General features: G+C 44.8%; 1 protein-coding gene across 1 annotated transcript in view; it reads left to right on the top strand.

Moving 5' to 3' along the window:
• LOC131264807 (uncharacterized) overlaps positions 1-22,080 on the top strand; it is a 65,528-nt gene that overhangs the window by 29,270 nt on the left and 14,178 nt on the right. The gene's annotated exons all lie outside the window — the stretch shown is intronic.

Genomic DNA, 22,080 nt, shown 5'->3' with positions numbered 1-22,080 from the left:
CTGTTTGGCTCGCCTCCAACACACTTCAAACACACTGTGGATTAGATAGCTGTGCCCTCTTCTCTGCTCTACTTGCGCTGAAAACCCTTCACCGGTGTGGCTTAACCTGACTACATGACGATTCTGCGTGTCTCTTTCTTCTTTTCTCTCTCTCTCTCTTTCCTTCTGACCTTACAAACATTCTTATAACTTCAGTCACTCTGTCTCTTATTCCTTACTCTCTTTCTGCATTTCTCCTACCCTCTCTTACTCAACCACTTCTCTAAGCTTATCCAGCATTTGCGTGTGGTTTTTTTTTAACTGTTTGAATCTTTGCCCTATGTCTCTTCTTTCTCCCCTTTTTTATGCCATGGTTGGTTACTGCACAAGGACCTTAGTCCGTTTCCGTACGATTGGGCTTTGTTTTTTTCGCCATGTGCAACACGAACCCTCTTTTACAAATCCTTTCGGCATATTGTGTGAGAGTTTTCCACTTTTCCCCCTTGTGTTACATTGTTTCATTTCGAGCCCTTGCTCCGGTTTTGTTTTCTATACAGTGTACGCCACTCCTTCGTCGGAGTAGGTGGTATTTGTGGGTTTACTTTTCACTCCCTTTTTTTGGTTTTTATTCCGTCAAATCTCCTCCCTTACCATCCAACCCTGGTTTGGTTGCATCTTGAACTTTTTAGGTATTCATTTTCGGGACAAACAAAAATCTTTCTAAGTAGTCAAAACTTAAAACTTTTTCAAAATTTTTCCCAAACTAAAAAAGGTATTGTTTATCGCACAATGTATTATTTTTCTGCCGCATTTACACATAATATCGTCTTTACCAGTTTTATTTCTTGTTTCTTTATTGCGTTCGAAGCAAATAGTTAGAATGTTTCCAATCAAAAACGAGAAAATTTTTGTGGTAGAAAATGAACGAGACAGGAAAGATTTTTCAAGATCAGCTTTTTTTTTTGTTCTTACAATATCACAACACGTGGCTGATTTCCACATGTTACCGTGACTCTGTTCTCCATAAGCGTTTGGTGGTTCATTGGGAGCAAAATTTAAATTCGTAGATCGTTCCGCACGGTGATACTCATAGGTGATTTTTTTTAATTTTCTAAATGGACCGCGGATTATGGCGCAATTGGTAATTTTAGAAATAATCCATTATGCGGGTACACAAGCATATCGATGAACGCTACAACTTGGAACATTTTTCTACCGAAAAACTACTCCCAAACGTGTATACTCCGATATCACCGATGAGCAAGTGCACCTTTTCTTTTGGGATGTTAGCAATTGGAGGACGCCACAAAAGGAAACGCTTTGGAGAACGACGACATGGATGCAGCTTCCTGGTCAGACTTACTATTCCCTTTTTTTCTCTTCTTTCTTCCAAAAACCAAAAACAAAAACCAAAACAACCCCGCAACAACCGCTGCTACCCCTGCAACGGACCTGAAACGAAACAACCCAAAACTCACAGGATTCCGAACCTGGACTGGAACGTTTCACCATGTTGCACTTACAAGTAAAGCGATTCCTTTTTGCTACTCATACTAGTACCATTAAACTAAAACATTTCTTCTCGTTTCACCTCAAGCTGCTCAGTTTTGTTTTCTTTTTTCATTCTTGGCTTTTTATCACCTTCCTGGCAGGCAGCGACTGTAATCTAATTTCCAACCGTACGACCACCCTTGTTTTCCCGGCTAACTTCTCGCAAGCATGGTTTTGGTTTCGTTCGTTCGCTTCCGATTGTTATGTTTTCCACTCCGACTAGTTTGTGGTTGGTTGTCACAAAGGAAATAGAGGTCGAAATTCAGTCCTGTCCTCCAATTGGCTAGCAAGCTTTTGTTAAGAATCAGCACCATGTGTATCGAAAATGAAGCGACAAATATGGTTTCCCAAAGTTCTATACGGTTTCCATTGTTACACTTTAGAAAAAAAGCTGTTTTTTCCAATATTCCAACACTTTGCGCACAGCGTGTTTGGTCTCAAATTTACTTTCATTATTCTCTTCGATACTTTTGAAGAGATTTGTTTCTCATTAATACTTATTTGTTTAACTCACACCAAACTTATCTATACATTTATTGTCTGCCTAAAATAACGAGTTTTCAGACTTCGCTACCATAGACAAATCTTAATCGTCAAACTAATTCAATCAATATGTAATTCATTCTGAGCTTTTTTGTTAGTTCGTTGCCAATTCATCCCCTTCCACGCACGTTGAAAATTTTGGTTCCTCAAGGAAGCTCTCCCAATGGAGGCGCCTGGTCGTTGACGCTGATGGCGCATCGTGCAGCTTCCCAGTTTGACTGTATCAGTTCCGTCCTCCCAAGTTTTGCCTCACGCGCTTCTCACCCACCATCACGGTTTTGAGTGGAGCATTATTGCAATTCACTTTCGTTTGACATGTTTGGAAATGAAATGAATCTACTAACTGACCGACCTGTAACCACTTTACTTTATAGACCCTGCGGCGTTGGCTGTACATTGGTTGTGTTGGAAAACTTAAAAAACACACGAGTGTATGTAAACTTCTATCCTTACTTACTTAAAAAAAAACCGTAACAGTAGTTATTATTTGAATGATTAAATTTAATTCCACCTACGAAATATGTATACATTTCACAATCATTTTTCTGCTCAATGCAATATGGAAGTTTTCTTAACAACAATATTTTTTAGTTGTATATACATATTTCTTAGGCATAATTTTGACTTTGTCAAACAATTGCATGACACAGGGCGGGGATCAACATACTACCGTGTACAGCAATAATCAAAATCGTACAGCGATTATGTGATGCATCGTAAAAAGCGTAATCTTTCGCAGCTGCATATTTATACCGTTACCAACTTCTATCGAAAACTCGTATTCATTTGTTTGCAAAGTGTTTCGTTTGTAATTAACGATTTACATTCCCATCAAGCCAAACTTTTCCAGGCAAAAATATCTTTGCCCACAACAAACACCACGAACGGAAAGTGGCCGAAGTTTTCGGGCAAAATTAAAGAGCGCAAAGAAGAGCAACGGAAAGTTAAACAAACTTAGCAACTAACGGTGGTGATGGGAGGAGTTTTGGTGCGCGGATGAAGATGCCACCGCAGCAAGCCGTTTATTTCCACTTCGACGAAAGTTCGATTTGGGTAAAAATGGGTAAACTTTTATCAGCGAGGGTTTGGTTTTCGGCGGATAGAACATTTGGTTTCTCATCTCGGGAAATCGGAAGATAAAAAAAATGGAAACCCCCAGACTTTTCGCGTCGAAGAATGATGATGAAAATACCACATCTTTTCAAGATTTTTCCCATCATTTCTTACTCCACGCTTTCATAATCCCAAACCATATTTGCATCCATCCGCGATAGTTCATGGTTCCGGTCCGATGGCTTGGTGACCGCATGTTAACAAGGGTTTGGTGTGTATCTTTGTTCCATTTGCGAACTCTCCACGAGGGAAGGAAGTATGTAGGAAGACTTAACATTCTATCCCGCGCGGTATCGTTACTAACCGCAGGCACCGAAGCTCAGAAAACAGGAGAATCAATATCTTCCAAGAATGATGATACGAAGAAAAACACCGTTAGAAGGAAGAAGACATCAAGCTGGAGGGGTTTTATCCACCACAGAGCAACAACATTCACTGGCCTGCCACTGGGTTGGATACCGGGCGGATTCGTCTGTCTGCTCGCTGCCCGGTGAAGTCGCACCGTCTCGAGCATAAATCGATTTCTCATATTCAGCTTATTGGGAATTGAGTTGTAGGTGATTTTTCCCGGCACAGTGTCGGGAAAATCCGTGTAGGATTGGGCCGGCGACGATAGCATAAACACCTACACGAAGCAGGGCTTAAGGAATAAAAATGAAATATGATTCCACCAGAGCTGGCGCTGAATTCCGCACAAGACTTTTGGCTTGAAGCGATTTACAGTGGTGTGATTAAACGGTTCTTAAACGCCTTATCGTGTTGGCCCAGGTTTGGTATCCGGCATCTAGGCAGCTCTAGCCTCGCGGGTTTTTAACGAGTTTGACGAATGGAGTTCGAACGAGTTTCTTTCGGGGATAAATTGTGACCGGTTTCCAGGTGTTCCATTCTATCGTTCCTTTTCTCTAACTTCCCTCTTTTGAGTTGATCTCAAATATGTGTCCTATTGCGTCTAATCTCGTGCAATCGGAACCAATTTGTTTGAAATATCACAACAGGGAAACCTTCTCATTTTTTTTTTTTGTGTGTGGGACCAAAGGTTTGGAAGTGCTTCTCACGAAAACCTGTATTTATCGCTCGTAATTGGGGCAATTTGTCTTTGGAACGTTCCGTGTCCGGCCCGGTCCAAGCCACAAGGTTGTCGCACGAGGATCTATGATTAATGGAGTCAAGTTCGAGGCGACGTGATGCTTTGCTACCTATCCAAAATTGAACGACGCTTTTTTGGGGCGTCTTTGGGAGTTTCTAAAACCTGGGCTAGTTCTTTGGCGTGCTGGATAATGGAAGTTTGTGTTGAGAGGTTTCCGAAGCACATAGATTTCATTAAAAAGAATACGAAGAAAAGTTTTATTATTATTGTCTTCGTGAAGACTAAACGAATCCTCTAAAATGTTTTCAAATCATTGCTTGTTTTTGGCAGAAAACATCTGTTAATTGTTCATCAATCAGCAATTCTTTTCAAATTAAGCAAATTGCTTAGTTTTTGGCCTTTTTTAAACATCCTTTTTGATTGACCCTTCTTCAGCTGATCCTGTATTTGCTGTAGGCAATTGGAATGTTTTGCAAACAAAAAATCCAAGCACGGAAATTCTATCCGGCTCCAGCCACCTAAAGATTGATGATGGCCATCAGTCGTAGAGTCACAACATTCGACCTTTTTACGAGCGTCAATTGAATAGCCGGCCGCATACTAAGCCGCTCGAATTAAAGCTAACGACGATCGGCGTAATCGGATTCAGATGCGGGTGAAATTATTTAAATTGCTCACCATCGACTCCGGCCCGGGTTGTCATAAATTTTACTTGATTCCGATGGCACGCCAGACGCGTTTTCAGGCCAGTGCGTCCCGAAGTATATTGCACAGCCCACGCACAACACTTGCTTGTTGGTTCTCTCGACACTTGCGTTCTTTCTTTCCCGCTTTCGTTTCTTTTGATGCAGGGTATATAGATATTTTTTCCACCGTTCCGGAAATAAATACAAACACACACAAACAGTCGCAAAAAAATCAATGTCCCACCGAATTCCCACCGGCCACACTCTGCGGCTTCCGCATTGGGAGGAATAAAATGAGGAATTCTACCCCCTTTTCAGTCCGCTCTTTAAGGCAGCTCGTCATTGCGACAAACGTCCAGCTCGGGCACTAAATTATTCAAGAGGCTTGCAGGCTTTGATTCAAGCTGGTTGGAGTCCGCACGCGTGGAAACACGCCCCTTGCAGGTGCGACAATCCCATCCGCCCGGCGTTTTCCCTGCTACGTCCTTGTCGGTGGCGTGGAGACGCGGATCGAAGTCCACTGCTATCTTAACCCGCCCCAACACCCTTGCCGTCCTTCGGGGGCCAGTCCATTGGGCGGAAGTGGAGTGCAAACGAGCATATCAAAATCGATTTTGTACCTTTTGCTGGTAGCGGTGCAAACTTTCTAATCTACCGATTCCAGTCTACAGCCTGGATTACGGTTGCCTTTGTTTGAATGTTGTAGAAGTCCGTCGAGATTGATGCATCCAATCGCAACGTCCCATTTTCATTGCAAGTCTGGCCTCATTCGTGCCGAACGTGGCCAATCACTAATGATGATGGTGACGGTGAAATTCAGTGCAAATTACAAAACGCTGAATCGATCGAGATAAAATTATGTCCCGAGCTAAGCATAGCAGGCTTAAGACATAGGATTGCTACACAGAGCATATATTTGTGCAGTTATTGCATGTCTCTCCTGGATCTTTGTTTTTCACAAACATGTTTCAAAAATGTCTAAGTTTTCGTGTCAACATTTAAGGGCAACAAAAAAAACGTGAAAATTTGAGCATTGTTTTTCTATTTTTCTTGTTGTAATAAATAATTTTGAGTGAATCATTTCCCGTTTAGAATAAGTATCAGTTTGTTTTCTTTACATAAAAAAATTCTTTGAAAACCACAACATTTTCTCTTATTATGTTTTATCACAAAATGCATTAAATGAAGCGAATTTATTTCAAAATATCCCCCATTGTCGCTTTAAAGTCTCAACCAGTTAAAGGACATCTACCTCCGTCGAAAAGGAAGCCGTCAGACCTAAAGACAAAGAACATTTCACAAAGTGGAATCGCCCGATAAAAAGGAGACAATGTGTACCTCGAAGCATCGAGTTAGAGACAATACCTTCCCACTCCCCAAAATGCCGTCCACCCCCAAAAGAATCGCTTTTCACTTCCACCCGCCCCGCCAGCAAATCGGGTGCTAAATTTATGACCTCAATAAGGAGATGAAAACGAACCGGAAATGGAACCTCTTCATCCCTCGTTTCGCTTTTGGCTTTGTTGTCGCACTAGGTAGCCTGCGACAAGCGAGCGAAAGTTTTGCCGCCTCAGCCTCGGCTGACGCTGACACTTCCCGAAAACCCCGGTACGCATTAAGCTTCACACGCTCCGCTGTTCGACCGTATGTTCTGCGGTTGCGAACGGTGTGGCGTCGAAGGATTCGAGCGACTTGAAAGCTTGCCGGGTTGGGGTTTGCCTTCGCCCTCGAGGAACTGGCTGTGCCGAGCGATGAGCATGATGATGTCGTTTGTTTTCTCGAGCACGTGCGCATGTGGTTTTTTGCCGTTCAAAGGCGCGGGAACAATCAGGACTGGTGGCTACGTTACGAGTGGCAGGGCGGAAGCCCTCCTCGGTGTGTACGTAAACTGTATCATAAATCTTGGCAGAAGAAACTTCAATCGCAGGATCGGAATGGGCTTGACGGTTTGGTGCTTGAAAACCCTCGAATCCACCGACGCCAGGGGTGGGGTTGGATTTTTATTTCGTTCGTTTCGAGTCGATGGCCTCGGAAGCACGCGATCCGATGAAACAAAAGTAATGGAAATAAATTAAAAATAAATACAATCCGCTCAAGCAATACTTACAGCACTTTCATGACAATAAACTGAAAGTGATTTTACACGATAGCTTTCGCAGGCGAAACCTTCCTGAAGTAAGGAAAAGTTGTTTCTCGTTTTTGAGTGCAGCTGTGAACGAACGAAGTTGTTTAGTATTCAATCTTAAACCCAGAATTAAATTAATAGCAATCACATTTATTACATTACGAATGGCAAATCTACTCTCTCGAATCGAGTTCGTGGTTCCCGCAATTCGCCTTCCAACGGACAAGTGCACAATGTTGCAGTCCGGTCAAGGATGGTTGTGCCGGTTTGACGACCAGTTCCGCATTTCAATCGCGATCGACTCATACCGCACGATACACGTTACGATCGATTTAACGACTGGCTGGTGAACCCGGCGGGTTGTGACTATCGAGTGTCGACTTTACGAGTCCACCATGTCACTAGCTTCGAATTTCTCAAACACCGGATGGCGCATTCGAGATGATTCGAGCGCCAGTGATGCCTTTGATTTGATTGCACGTTTATGTCGCACGGAGCAGATTGAGAAAATCCTTCCGCCTGTGAGCTGATTGTTCGGTTTGATGGATGGGGACAGTTTTGTTGTCCTTTCCACTATGTTCGTTCCCTCCCGGTGGATTACAATGTTCGGTAGAAAAGACCGGCGTGCAAAGCCACCCGTGAACCGCCCTCGAAAAGGTTCCGTTTCTTAAATCCTCTCGGGGAAGATATATTGTTCGAGTGCGCTTCCGCTTTCCTTTCCACCGCCGTGCTACGGTGGGATCTAACGAGAAACTATAAAATTAGCATTTTTCAAACATTTTCCTCCCGGCAGGGAACGTTTGCACCGACCGCTTTCCGGCAAAACTATCTCGAAAGGAATCCACTCGGGTTCGCAACCGTCGAACACGCTGGCTACGAAAAGAGCATCAGGATGAAGGAGTAAATCTTCCCGCAAAGGATCTGTGCTGAACCTGCACAATACCCCGAGGGCGCTAAAAAGCTCGCTCCGTTTTTTTTTCTTATTGCAGCCATGTCCGGCCATTGTTTGGCTCCCCCTTGGGGTCCTGAGAAAAGCTAAGGAGTAAAAGGGTGTACAAAATAGCTTGTTAAAAAATGCAACCTCCTCGCTGGCAACAAATTCCCTATTCCCTCTTTGCAGCGCCCCGAGGACGCAAGGTCCCACCGAAATACCAAAACTGTGCCATTTTCTTTTGTGCAGTGAAGGGTTTTTTTTATGCTGCGCTATTTTCCCGCTTGAACATGACATTATCCGCACGAATGTGTTGCAAATTATCGGCACCGGTGCCGGTTTTGTGCAGTTGTGCCGCACTAGTGCTTATTTTCAGACGTTTTTTTCTTGCACCGGTCCCACCCCACTCCATGATAAACATATTATTCGGACCGTTTGCGGCGCTTATGACCTTCTTGTTGGGAGGGGCATAAAACGAAATAAAATAGAAATAAAGCTCTCCCGGCTCCTGGAGGAAGCCACACATAAACTGCACCGTCCGATAAGCATCTTCCAAATTACCGGCAGCCGTAAATCAACGGTACTGTTTTCACACTCATTTAAATAAGTATAAAAACGAGGAAAGGTTCACCGGGAAGTGAAAGCATAAAAAACACTATTCAAAAGGGCAAAGAAAAGCTAGCCTTTTTCTCTTGGAAACAATTTTACCCAGTGCGGCGAAGAAAAAGGGAAAAATGAATATAAGAAACGAACACCACCGTGGTCAGTGTTATGTTGTTCACGTTGCACCGGACACCACAGGCCGGAAGTGCAAACCGTATTGCTGCACGTCCAACATATTCGCAAGTGACGATGCGGCCATTAGCCGCAATGCAAAGAAAATAGTTCCTCGGGGGAGGAAGGTGAAAATACCAGTGAAACAACAATCGCAACAGACACATACACCATTGATGACACGTTTGCCAAATGGTTCGTTCCTCTCTTCAGGCGGTGGTGAATGAAAATGGGGCTTTTGGCCTACAATAAAGGGTACGCTTTTTGTGCGCTCGGGTTCAGCATAACACAGCAACAGCGGAAAGTGTTTATTGGAGCGAAAACATCGGTTTGTATGCGTGTGTACAAAGGACCCCCCGCCGGTGGGATTGTTTATGATATGCTGGTTTATCTCCGCTTTGTTCACACCTCGTATTGAAAGCTGTTTAAGCTCTAAATGGTGCGAAAGTTGCATGGTGTGTTGTTCAATATGAAAGATAAATTATGTCATGTGAGACCGGTTGAATTTAGTTATATTTACGGTAGCGATTCTTTTCTTAATCGCTTAGTAAATTATAGTAGCAATGGTGGTGTTGAAATATTATATTACATTCTGAAAAACTGTCGTTTATAACTTTTCCGTATCATAAATTGATAGCTCCTTTCTTTGCCGTGTGCTGCCCAACATTTTACCTGCTCTGCACATGGAAAGGTTTCATTTTACTACAAGAGAAGCCATCCAGCAAAATCTCTTGAACAATACGGAACCTCCGTAAACCTTCCGCTTGAAAGAAGCTTACACTTAATCCTCTCATATAACTGGGAAAATATGCGAAGCATATGTGCAGTTGTGGATTAACAAAACTTTAGCATGTAAGCAGAAGTTGATCCTAGGAAGCAGAAGTAGAAATCTGTTATACTCGTACCCGACGTAATCCTGAATTTTTTGCGTTAAAAAATTCCCTCATGGAGTAGATCACAATAAGAAAATCCATTGCTGATGAAACTGGAAAAAATACTTGACAGCATGGCTATGGCTTCTTGGAAACAATTATCTCAACGATGAAAACTGCGGCAGGAAACTTCTGCGTACTGACAAATGGCCCCTTATGGACGAGAAGTAATTGAATGTTTTCTGCTTCGTTTTATCGCTTGGTGACAGCATCAATAACCACGAAAGTTTTACCAAAGTGTCGCCGCATCATGAGTAGATCAATACCATTTTCAATTTGACGTCGATCCGGCTGGGGAGGGTTGATTTTATGAGCCTAATAAAATGTTTCCAATTTTATGGTTCACTTTATTGTTTTCTTCTCGTTCGATCGCCACAACATCATCATGACGGTGGGTCCGGCCAGTTCGTCCGTACTGCTTTTTGTTTGTTCTTTTATGTCCCCATATTTTCTCGTCTTCCAATCGTTCCCTTTCACAGAAAGCAAGGACATAAAAATAGCTAAACAAATCGTGGTCATGTACGAGTGGTTCCCACATTTGTTAAACAACTGCATGGGCATGATCGTAAACTTCTCTTTCCCATATGTCCACAAGTTATTTCTATTTGTAAGTCTTTACCTGTGGTTTAAAATTGAGAATAAAAAAGAAATACAAACACACGTGACAAGATGTATTCCAACAGTGAAAACGACAGTTTTAAAAAATTGTAATGTTTTAAACCTTACCTCCTGTTATACTTTCACCACCTTGTCGGTCATTTTATCGCTTCGTGAAAATTAACCCAAACGCCTACCTAAGCTTCATACGGTACGGGCAAAAGATACACAGACCACAAGAGAACCCACAACCCATATCACAGGTTCGTCCGGTTCGATGCCCCGGAGCTATGTGCCCCGGATGATCACTTTCAGCATGGTTGAAAGAATGTAGAGGTGGGCTGAATGTGGTTTTTTGGGCCTGATAATTAGATGGAAAACCAAATCGGTGAGCCTTTTTTCAGCCCATTACCTACGTACCTAAAACAAAGCCGGCACTAGCCACAAAAAGGCGGTGGTAAGTTGTCGGTATGTTCATTAGGAACTCTCGTATGTTTTTGTGATGAAATTATCCATTGAATGTACACCATTGAACGATAATGTTTATCGTCACACCTATCTGGTGATGGTAACGATTAACCATTTACTGAATGTAAATAAACATTTCTCTGTATACCTTTGAATGCGGGTGTTATGTGAAGCTAGGCATTGAAGTGAATCGATTGAAACTGATATGCATGATGTGTGTGCCTTAGTGTACGAAACTTACTTCATTTTATTTGATTTATAATCGAAGAAATATTTCACTTTTTCTATCGAATTTCTAAATCAAAGATGTTGTCATAGTGAGTAACTTTATGTCACCTTTTATTATTAAGCTCCGTCAAAATGAGAACTTCTCACTATGTTTCTGCTTCTCAACGAATTAAGTCCTAAGCAAACAAATCTCCTTTTAAAATGATCTACTGGCTTCAAGGAATCCATTTCAAATTGAGATTTTAGGTGTATTTAATTAGGACGTCGAAAATCTTTAAGTAAATGACCACTCCCTTCGAATAGCTGGGCACTCGACCACTGATTTCACGCTTCCCTCCCGCGGGGGAAAAGCAGTTTTCCGTATTTGGCCCACCTCTTCACACACACTCACACGGACACACCTAATACACACTTGTCATAAAAAAACACCTCGCCTACCCTTACCCTTTCACGAGTTTCACGTACAAATTCACACCGGAAGAGCAACAATGGTGCACATCGAAGCAGGCTGGCTTTAGAAGGTCGGCTTGGTTTACACTACACCATATCGTTTTAAGATGGCTTAGAGAGAGGGAGAGAGAGTGTGTATGTGTGTGTGTGTATGGGAAGGGGCATGCATGAATGTGTGAGCGAGAGCGGGGGTGGAGAGTGTTGGGTAAAAGCGTAAAAATACAATCGCCTGTTTTGTGTTACCCGTCACAGTGCATACCACGTTGCGACAGCTGCAGTCTGCTGGACCGCTGCTTTCAGTGTCCACTGTCGCACCACTCGGACTCGCGGGAGTGCGGCTGCCAGTTCGCGCTGCTGCACCGGGCGGACACGGACAGCTAGCATCCGGGTGCGGATGCGGCGCCGCCGACCTCGTCGTCGATGGCAGCATCCGAGCCCCTGAACGCGCAGCCGCACACACATTCGCATCCGCATCTGGCGGCGGTGGCGCGCCGCGAGTCCTCGTCGTCGCCGGACGACCAGCGGCGCCACTCGATGGCGCTGTTCCACGCCGAGCAGCACAGCCACCGGCAGCCCCTGCTCGGTGGCCAAGCGCCGGCTCCAGCGGCGGCCGGCGCCAATCATAGGGCGAAGCACCACCAGCACCACGTCCATCCGCTTCTGCAGCGCCACCGGTCGGAGGACCGGCCGACGCCTCCGCCCGCACGTCCGGAAACATCCGCGGGCCGGCACGGGCCAACAGGCTGCCAGCGTCACGCCGGAGGGCAGTCGAGGCCACTGCTGCAGCGCCCCCCGCTAGCACACTCCCACTCCGTCGGCCAGCAGCAGCATTCGCATCCGCATCATGCGCCCCACCATCACCGGTCGCATCCGCGCCTAAGCCAACAGCATCGCCAGAAGCTGTTCTCGCGCAGCAAACAGTACACGTCGGTGTGCAGCGGGGGCAGCAACAGTACGCACTACGCGGGGGATAGCGGCACGCGCAGTCGGTCCTCCCGGGAGCACGCGGACGACGATGTTGAATCCTGCGTAAGTGTCCAAAGCGAAGCGAACCCTCGATCCGGCCATCCAGCGCCATTTAAACACCCCGGGGGTCAAACAAACACACAGACACACATAAAAACACTCAGGGACTGACAGGGAACACGAGCACGCACACCACCACGAAACACACTCAAAACATACTAGTACCTCGAAACACTACCAGTTTGACAGCTGTCATACGTTCCCGCTCATCCACAAGTAGCTGAACTCATTGTTGCCGAACGTGTCTGTTGTCCGTAATTCGTAGAAAATCCGGAAGGATGAAAGTACTTCCCTGCACCAAAGTGTCTGTGGCCATGTCCATTCAGAAATCACTGCTCCAAGTGTTGCTGGTGTGCGTGTACGTGTGTGCGAAAACCTAATAAAACAAAGCTACAACACAAACCACACATACACACAACATAACCCAAATCCTCGCTGTCACCGTAGATTACGCCAACGTGTCTCCCCTTACCATCGAGACTGCTTGGAACATCCAAGAATTCATCATCCCCTCCTCTTTCACCACCTAGACTTAGATCGTTGTAGTCCTCGTACGCGTAGTTTAAACCTGTGATGTTGCCGACGAACCTTATCCACTGCCGCTGCCCTTACTATTAAAGCCTCACCCGGATCAAGTGCTCCAAGTGCCTTTTGTCTCGCGTTTCGTGCCCTTTCGAGCGTCCAACGTGGTGTTCCCTGTGTCCGGTGTTAATCTCTCTGTGCCCAGTGTAGTGTTTGGCAATGGTCGTTCACACTTGTTCGGCGGGTTTGTGCCCTCTGTTGTTACACACTTATCTTGTACGATTACTATCACCTTTGACCGATCGCTCCAGGCGGGGAAAATAGCCACGGACCGCTTTAACCCAATGTACTGCACACCTCTTTCGCTTCTCTGTTTCTTTCTCTTCCTCTTTCTCTCTTTCTTTTCTCTTTTTTGTTTCTCATCCTCGCGCAATGTATCTATCTCTATTTGTGTGTTGCCCTGTGTCTGTTTATTGCCTCCTAAGTCCACTTAATTCCTGCAATCTGTAAGTAAACTTGGGCTAGCTCCTTGACATCTTTTCCATCGTGATATGTCGACATTAGTGGGTTTTTGTTTTGTCTTCCCGTCCATTAGAATCTCTTGTTTGTCCTTGTAATATAACCAAAATTGTACAGAAAAGAAACCATATTGTAGATTAGTAGGATGGTGTGCCATTATTTTAGTTCATGAAAGTATATATTTAAGGGTGTGTGGTAGTAATGGTTTAGAAGTAATCAAACAGCACTTTATATTTATTTATCAAATTTACTTTTCCAGCAAGATTTTATGGGTATAGCGTCTATCATTATTATGTCACAAATTTATTGAAACTCTCTTATGGAAATGCACAACGAGTCTAGTTCGAATCCTACGGCTCTATATTTGCAATAGGGATGCGAACTCAGAGTGAGTGAGTTGGAATGGGGTGTCCATTATTTAATTGGCTCTGAAAGATTAGGTTCACTCACAATGATTCAATTCTTAATTACGTTGGAATCATCGCGATTGCTTCACGTGCATAGATCCTGCAACTAGAAAAACAATGAGAAGTAGAGTTCTTTCTTACATCCCATTTTACCAGAATTTTTGGGCTTGATTATGCCACAAATATTTGCGAGCCAAATCTCTCTGCGTCAGTTACATCACAAATGAGCAAAACCAAAGAATTAAACATGGTGAATTGAATCAATTCCCTCTTCAAGAAGAATCAACTCACTCCCTAACTCTGGCTTACTTTGCACATTACTAGATTTGGAACATAGCTTTTAGGATACTAATCATCCTTGGTGGATAAGGTTCATCTTCAGCATCACAGGAACGCCACAGTTTCTTTGGGTTCCTTCCATTTGGAAGCGAACGGGACAAGGGAAAGGAAATCTGACCATTTCGGAATCACACCTATCCCTCATTAAAGCCATTTCTTCCCATTTCCGTCTCTCAACAGTAAACCCAACGTCGTCGTCGTCGTCGTCGCCGTCCGTCGTGTGTCGTCCTGCTCGCGTTAGTACTAGTGTTTTTGGGTAACATTTGTTCGTTGTTCGTTTCCTTAGTGTAGCGCCGTTTTTCGTCAAAATTCGTCCTGCACTTCCGCGGAACAAAAAAAGGGGAACCGACCCACATTTCGTGACGCACTCCGTCGGTCCACTCGCACCGTAGCGCTTGGCGCAAAATCCTAGCAACTGAAATGTCAAACGATTCTCCCATGTTTACAAATAAACTTTAATCGTATCGAACGCAAGTACGCGCTAGCCGAATTTTGTTTCTCTTGATTACTTTTCGGTCTGGTTTTAGTTTTTATTCTGCTAAGCAAGGGGTGGGAAAAAAGGCAAGGCCAATGGCACGAGGGGTTAAGGTCAGCTGGGTGGGGGGAAAAAACGGCTGAAAGCGATCCAATATGCACCTGTCGATGGACGTCGGGATAGGCGAAGGATACGAACCAATAAATCATTCATATGAGTTGATTCTTTCTCTTCCCGTCGACGTCCATGATACACTTTTATTGACATTAGACCGCGGAGTAATGTTTCCATGGAGCAAATGGTATGAAACCTGCTTGATTACATGTGCTGGAAATGTCACTCGGCTGTGACTGTGTCTGGGCCACCTACGTACGAACCCAACGACGGCGGCCATCAATTTGATGGTCGATACCCGGGGCAACATTCTTCCAAATCAACATAGTTTTCGTGGGTGGAAGGGTGTGAGAGAAAAAAAAAACTCCGGCCCTTTTATCGTCACCTTGCCCTGCCCTGGCCACTCCACCATTAATGACTGGCCAATGCCAGTGACCGAACGATCGCCACATATATTAAACCTTTCCTCGCTTCTCCACCTCCCCATCCAGAGGTTCATTCCGCCGAGTTCCCGTTCATTGCGGATGGGAAAGGCTCATTTAACCTTCACCTTCACCGGACCGGAGGAACAGGGGGTTCATAGCGAGTTTGAGTACTGGTGAAGGACATGGGAAGTCGAAGTGGACGCGGCAGAACCATCAGCTGGAGCTAGTTCCTTACCTTTCCTAACGACTCGAAGCAAAATTGGCTTCCGGAAGTGGACCGACGGCGTAAGCGACGCTTGCGTTGAGCGATCAATTCAATCAATTTTTGCCAAAAGCAACGTGTTAGCACGCAATTCCATCATTTCGCTTTGCTTAACGGGCGCACACGATGTGGAGCCCGCAGGCATTTGATCGGGGGTGGGTTTTCTTGCCTCTTGAAGAAGTTGAAAGGTAACGAAAGTAGTAGGGAAGATAAATAGACCGATGGTAGAACGGTTTCATGGTGTTCGATGGGCTCTAATTATTGCACGATTGGCCTTAATAGCCGCCCCGACTATGACAGCTCATTTAGCCGGGGATAATTGTAAGGAATTGAACGAGGTGGAAATGTAGCAACGTTTAACAGCAACTGCAGCATTTAAGTAATGTTTAACCAGAGGTCTATAATTTGTTAAATCATTTTTATGTTCCCAATGAGTTAAAGAAGGTGGAAACATGGTATATAAATTTGTCTTTATCTTTGAAAGAATATCTTCCTCAAGATATATGGTATGAACAAAGAAAAGGAGTTAATAAGTTGGTTCAAAACTTTTCCACGGCGTGATTCAAAATCTCTGCAAATCCCTCTACCAAATCTTACTCTTTGATCCTATGAAGCAAATTAATGATTCACAAGTACGGCGCAATTTTCCCACTGCAATATTTCCCGCTTCTAAAACCCCCGCTCTCAAAAGGAAAACAAACACACCACAAACGAGTACTCGCCCCCGCTTCGTAAGAAACGCATGGCGATTCGGGTCGGCGAACACTATTTACAGTCCATCCAATCGTTCTTTGGGCATCCGTGCACCAAACCCCGGCGTGTCCATCCGCGTATGTTGTTGTGTCCATTTGCCGTAAACAATTCACCTTCCAAAACCAAGCAATTCAACGCCGGGCTCCGGTCCATTTGGTCGGTTGGTTTTGTTTTCTAAATCTGCGGCTTACAGTATGGCAACCGACCATTTCCGTCATTATCAACATCAACGCCAACACGAGCCGGTCGGATGGCGCGTTGTCCTTGCGCGTTCCGTGCGCCAATTTTCGCGCGTCGGGAACGAAAGGAGCGCGAGGCAAAACAAACAAGCGAACGAGCGCACACTAAACGGTTTGAGTAACATCATAATCAGCCACGAGTTTGGCACGAAAATTGGCAAAGATCGACAATTTGTGTACACCTGCTGGTGCGGGGTTTTCGATTCCCTTTACCCTTTCGTGCGTTCACCGCGTTCCATTCGTGCTACTTCGAAGGATGGAAAATGTGTTCTCTGAAAAAGAAAAGCCAAAAGTAAAACTACACCTTATCCCCGTGCTGGTTGAAAGGGACGATAAGCAAGGTGGTCTAATTATTTACAACACACCATTCCACCCGCCAGGTTTTACCACCATGGTAGGGAAAATTACGTGTTTTCTTAGCGGCAGATATAACTCTTTCCATTTAGTCCCAACCCCCAACCCACCGCACAAAGAGGGAAACCAACTATTAATAGAGAAACTTTTCCCCCATTTGTGCCGTGGCTGTTCATCGGCTGGAAACGGGTTCACTCGGCTGGATTTTCGCTACTTTTCCGCGATGGCTGATAATTAGTGGCGCAGTGGTTTTGGCGCAGTGGAAACGGTTTGCCGGGCCCGGTGGGAAGCTAACAAACAAACGCTGAGGGATGTTTGATTGTTTGTTCTTGATGATATTCTAACACCCTTACCGTTGGGGAGACGATGTGAAGAATAATATACTCCTTGCTTAATGCACTTAGGAAGATTACATACACCGGTTTATGAATAATTACATTGAATTATCCCCAGCAAAACTGTTGGATGGTAATTTTCCTAGAAAACAAGTTTCCCAATCCGTGTGCTGAGTGTGATCTACTTTAATTACCCGTTGGTTGGGTTGGAACGCTACTGCTGTGGAATTATTTCCCACATCCTCCACTATCTGTGTATTCACAATGTGTGTGTGTTCGGCAGAGATAAATGCTCATTTATTTTAATCATTCAATGCAGAACGAGCCAAAATGAGCAATAGTTATTGGACCAGAAATTTTAATTCCAGTATCGCAAAGTTATATCTGTGACGAGGTTCTGCACCAAACAACATATAACAATCCTGGATGGATAGTGTTCGTCGTCCTACCACTTTTCTGTTTTACTACCATCTGTTTTCCCCATTCCGGTCACTGTTTGACCGTAATTAACTTCAATCATAACCGTGCGTTACCACTCCTCTCTCAACCTCTGTCCGATTCCAATCAAGCATTGGACACCAGACAGGCCGGAAAAGATGTGTGTATGTATCAGCTGCATCAGACAATGGCTCACATTGAAACCGGCAAGAGTTGCTAATGAACTCCGTTGGGGCTTCGCTGGGCATGGGGGACAAAAAACATTAAAAAGGCAAGAAAAAATAACCACAACGGAAATCCAGAAGTCCAAGACATGGAACTAAGGAACCCCGGAGTGCGTGCGAAGGGAGTTGGAAATTACAAGACAGCTGGCAATCGGATATCCTTCGATCGGCATGACATCAGAATTTGCCATTGCGCAGGAAGTCCACGTGTCCGCCGCTAGGATGGATGGAGTCGGTTGACATGTTTCATTCAGCACACATTTGGTCTGCGGTTTGGCCTGGCGATACTCAAGCACAATGCACCGAACTTGCGATGCGACCGAGTCCGAGACAACCGGGGACGAAAATAAAAACTCGATCGATTTTCCATAACTTCCCGTCGGGGAGGGGGGTGGTTTTATTGTTTTGTGTTCTCAGTCCACCGAGAACCGGCTTCCAATTGATCGCAGGCTTTTTCCTTCCCCCTACCCTTCCCACCTACCGTTTTGGGACAGGAAAACGGAGAACAAAAATAAATAAATAAAAGCACATCGCATCGTAAACCGCCTCCCTCCCACCTCCTTCTCCTCCTCGAGCACAAACCTTCGTTGGAGTTGTCGGAGGGAAACTCGAAACGAAAACATTGTTTATACGCTCCGGGGTGGAAATATTGGTCCGTTACATCGGCTTACCGCCCCCCGCCCCCGTGGAGGTGGGTGGACCATCGGTAGAGGAACCCAGGGACGGGACGTTCCGATTCGGGCCGCTGATGGATAAACGGTCAGTCTATCGGTCGGTATTGACGAGCTCCGGGCCATGAGGTGGCCCCATTGTTAGTCGAGTTGTTTCAAACGACAATGACGAACGGTAACCCGAGGACAGCCCGGATGGCCGAACGATGTACACGTACGCATCATTGTTGCTTTAACGAAGTTGTGTGCTATCGTACTGTTCAAGGTTGTCCGCTTCTGGCATCGGAACTGACAGTGTTTGGTTTGTGGATGTTTATGTAATTTTGTGCACTGTGTGTTTCCCATTGAAAAATTTATTAAAGATGTCTTTTTTGTTTCGACGAAGATGGTTAATCATATGTAATAGGGAAACTTACATAGAAAGTAATTTATGCAAGTGCAATAATTTTAAGCCCACATACATTGAACTGAACGTTGTTGAAAACTGGCCCATGATTTAATGATATTTCCATTCAAAATGTCTGCCATCACTGTTCCGTGCTTCTTGCCCGAGCTCCCCAATAATCTAAGAGCGCAACCAAACGTTGGCCAACGTCCATCGATTTGTCGATCAGTTCATCCATTACCGGATCGTCTGTACGGTGCGCGGGCGGTCAGATTTGTTTACATCATAAATCATAATAACGGTTAAATTACGCACCGACCGTTAGCTGCAGCTCCGGCCAGATTGAGTCGTCCACTGTACCGTGACTCGAAGATCGCCTCGTCCGATGGAGACGCATGGTGGCGCACGACGAACCCAAAGGGGTGGCACTCATGGAGACGCATGGTGGCCCGTGAAGTCAACCATGGAGGCGCATGGTCAGAGCGTCATAACAGTGCGCTACGATGCAGACCATGCACCGCCAATCGACCGTTCCCGTAATGGACGAACGTAAAACGCATGATTTAAGTGTTCATAAACTCATCGCCAATCGCCCCCGCATTTTCAGCGGCCATTGTAGCTGACTGAAGGTTAATTTCTTTGTATGAAAAGAGATGGCTATGTACGCTCCTACACGTTTGGCTATTAATTGGACTCTGCGAAAATGCCGTCAGCTTTCACCAATCACGAGGTCGCGTCGTGGAAAACATCACTACCATAAATTGCGCCGGTACAGAAAGATCTTTTCTATCGCGATTTTCGGAGAAAAAACAAAAACCACTTTCCACCTTCCTTCGTTTTCGTTGAAAATATCGGAGTTCAGAAGAGTGTTGGTATCGGGTGCACCCAAGCACCGCGAGTCAGGCTACCAACCCGTTACGTCCAACGATTGTTCAGAAGGAACCGCTCCACTTTATCGACCACCGACACACGGGGCCGAAGACATGAATCATTCACGGTGCAAACTGACTGTGGAAAAGACCCCTTTACCCGTTCACCCCATTCAGGGCCCTATCGGCTGAACGGTACCTGCGGTGTAAGCCGTAAAAATAAATAATGAAGTGTTTAGAAATAGCCCGGTTAAAAATTATTAATGACCCCGAAACTCCGGATTATGTTGCACTGCGGCGAACGAAGCACCGGTCGCGGAGAAAAAAAAACGCATGGAAAACGATAAAGATTTCACCAATGCGCGGGTAATGGGGAACGGTAGAGAATTTTCATCCAGAATGGTCTCTATTTTCCATCCACTATCGTGGGGAAGGAAATTTCAATTTGCATCGAACGAATTATTCAAATCGACCAATTTCCATTTTTCTCATCGCGTGTGCGGTTTTCGTGTTGGGCGAATGTATTGAGCAGTTTTGTAGAGGAAATGTATTAAATTAAATTTTAATAGTAAATAGAACGTATGCAATCGTAAAAGGCGTTGAATGGGGCGAAACATACACGAGGAACGTCATTTATTTTATGGCAGATGAACATTTATTGCTGATCATTAAACAGTAATTCAAATGCATAGTTCAAACAAATCAGATGCATTAAAACGCATTGGAGTAAACAGTTGATGGTTACTGTTAAAACATTGCTTGTATTACTTATGGTTCATTTGACGGTATTTTCAACAAATGTTTATTTATTCTTCTTCTATTGTTCTTTATCAACATCAAGTCTGTTCATTCTGCTCAAAGTGTTCAAAGGTTTAAGTTTAAGGAATTTATAAACAATCAGCTTAATGAAGCATTTTGATTGAAAATCGTTGCTGTTTATTTTTTCAAAGAGTTTCTCCACGTCATTCAAGACTATTTAAGCTGTACATTAACGCTTCTGCGGGGTTTGCTACTGTTAAATTATCGTTCGTGATGACACATGAATACTTTGCTCTTTATTGATTCTATTTCCTTACAACAATCTTACACACACACACACAAGTACTCTTGCAACAAAATGCACCGACCGTGCATCGAAATGGTGCATAATGATACACCGCACCCTCAGTGTTGGCCAACTCCGTCCGAGGGCTGATGATTTTGTTTTAGTAATTGTATCATTTTGTTCGTTTCGTGCTTCGTGCTTGCCGGGTCAAAACACGCGAGCCCGTCTCTCCCTCTTCTTCTCTCTCTCTATCTCTCTCTCCTTCTCCTTCGCCTTCAATCCGGGCGCGATAACCGGATGCCGTGTTTAAACCGTGACCACCGAGGGGCCACGCGTCGTGGACGAGACGGATGGCGAAAGGGGTTTTCGCTCCCTTTCCGCTGGTGAAGTGGCAAGTAAGCATAAGGAAAACGACAGCACCAAATTATGACAATCCTTTTTTTCTATTTTCAACAAGAACATGTGTTCACTTATTGCATATGTTTTGTAGTTTTTCTTTTTCCATTCACACTCTGCTCCAAGCAATTTTCAACCGAAACACCCTAAAGCAGCTTTTTTCGCTGGCACCGTTTGCTTTTGGACCGTTGTTAACTGGTTTTTCCTGGCGGTGGTGGTTCCAATTCACAGAAAACATGGCACCACACACGCTCTATTTGCTGCACATGCCATGCACAGTCTTTTTTTACGTTTTTTATAAAGCCCAATTCAACAACGAAACGAATCAATTTCCATTAAACGAATCGTGCCGAGGGGGACGACGCTTCTGTGCACAGCTTTTATTTCCTGCACGAAGGAAAGCAAACAAACTAAAGCTCCTTCGAACAGTCACTGCCACGCAATCACCTAAAGTACAATACACACGCTGTTCTGCGGCACGAGGATTTGGAAGGGCTACACAATAGCAGCATTTACCAGGGAGGCTGCTGGAATGCAGTGTGGCCAATTCCTGTCCGACTGTTGCTGCCTTTGCACATGCTCGAAAATGGCGCACGAGTTGAAAATCCTCTTCATGTGTGATCTTTGCGAATGGATTCACAAGAAATCTCTCACTCTATCTCGGATGTGAAAGTAACTATACCACTGCAAGCCAAATGGAGGCTCCATCTAATCGGCCACTGATTGGACCGGCACGCTAACCCGTGCATTAGCTGATGATGTCGGTTGAGTTTCGCTCCGCACCGGGACGGACGGAGATGATGTATTCTGTCGGAACG

The sequence above is a fragment of the Anopheles coustani genome, chromosome 2, assembly GCF_943734705.1.
Source record: "Anopheles coustani chromosome 2, idAnoCousDA_361_x.2, whole genome shotgun sequence".
Taxonomy (NCBI): Eukaryota; Metazoa; Arthropoda; class Insecta; order Diptera; family Culicidae; genus Anopheles; species Anopheles coustani.
The sequence above is the reverse complement of the archived record's forward strand: the minus strand, read 5'-3'. Positions and strand labels throughout refer to the sequence as shown.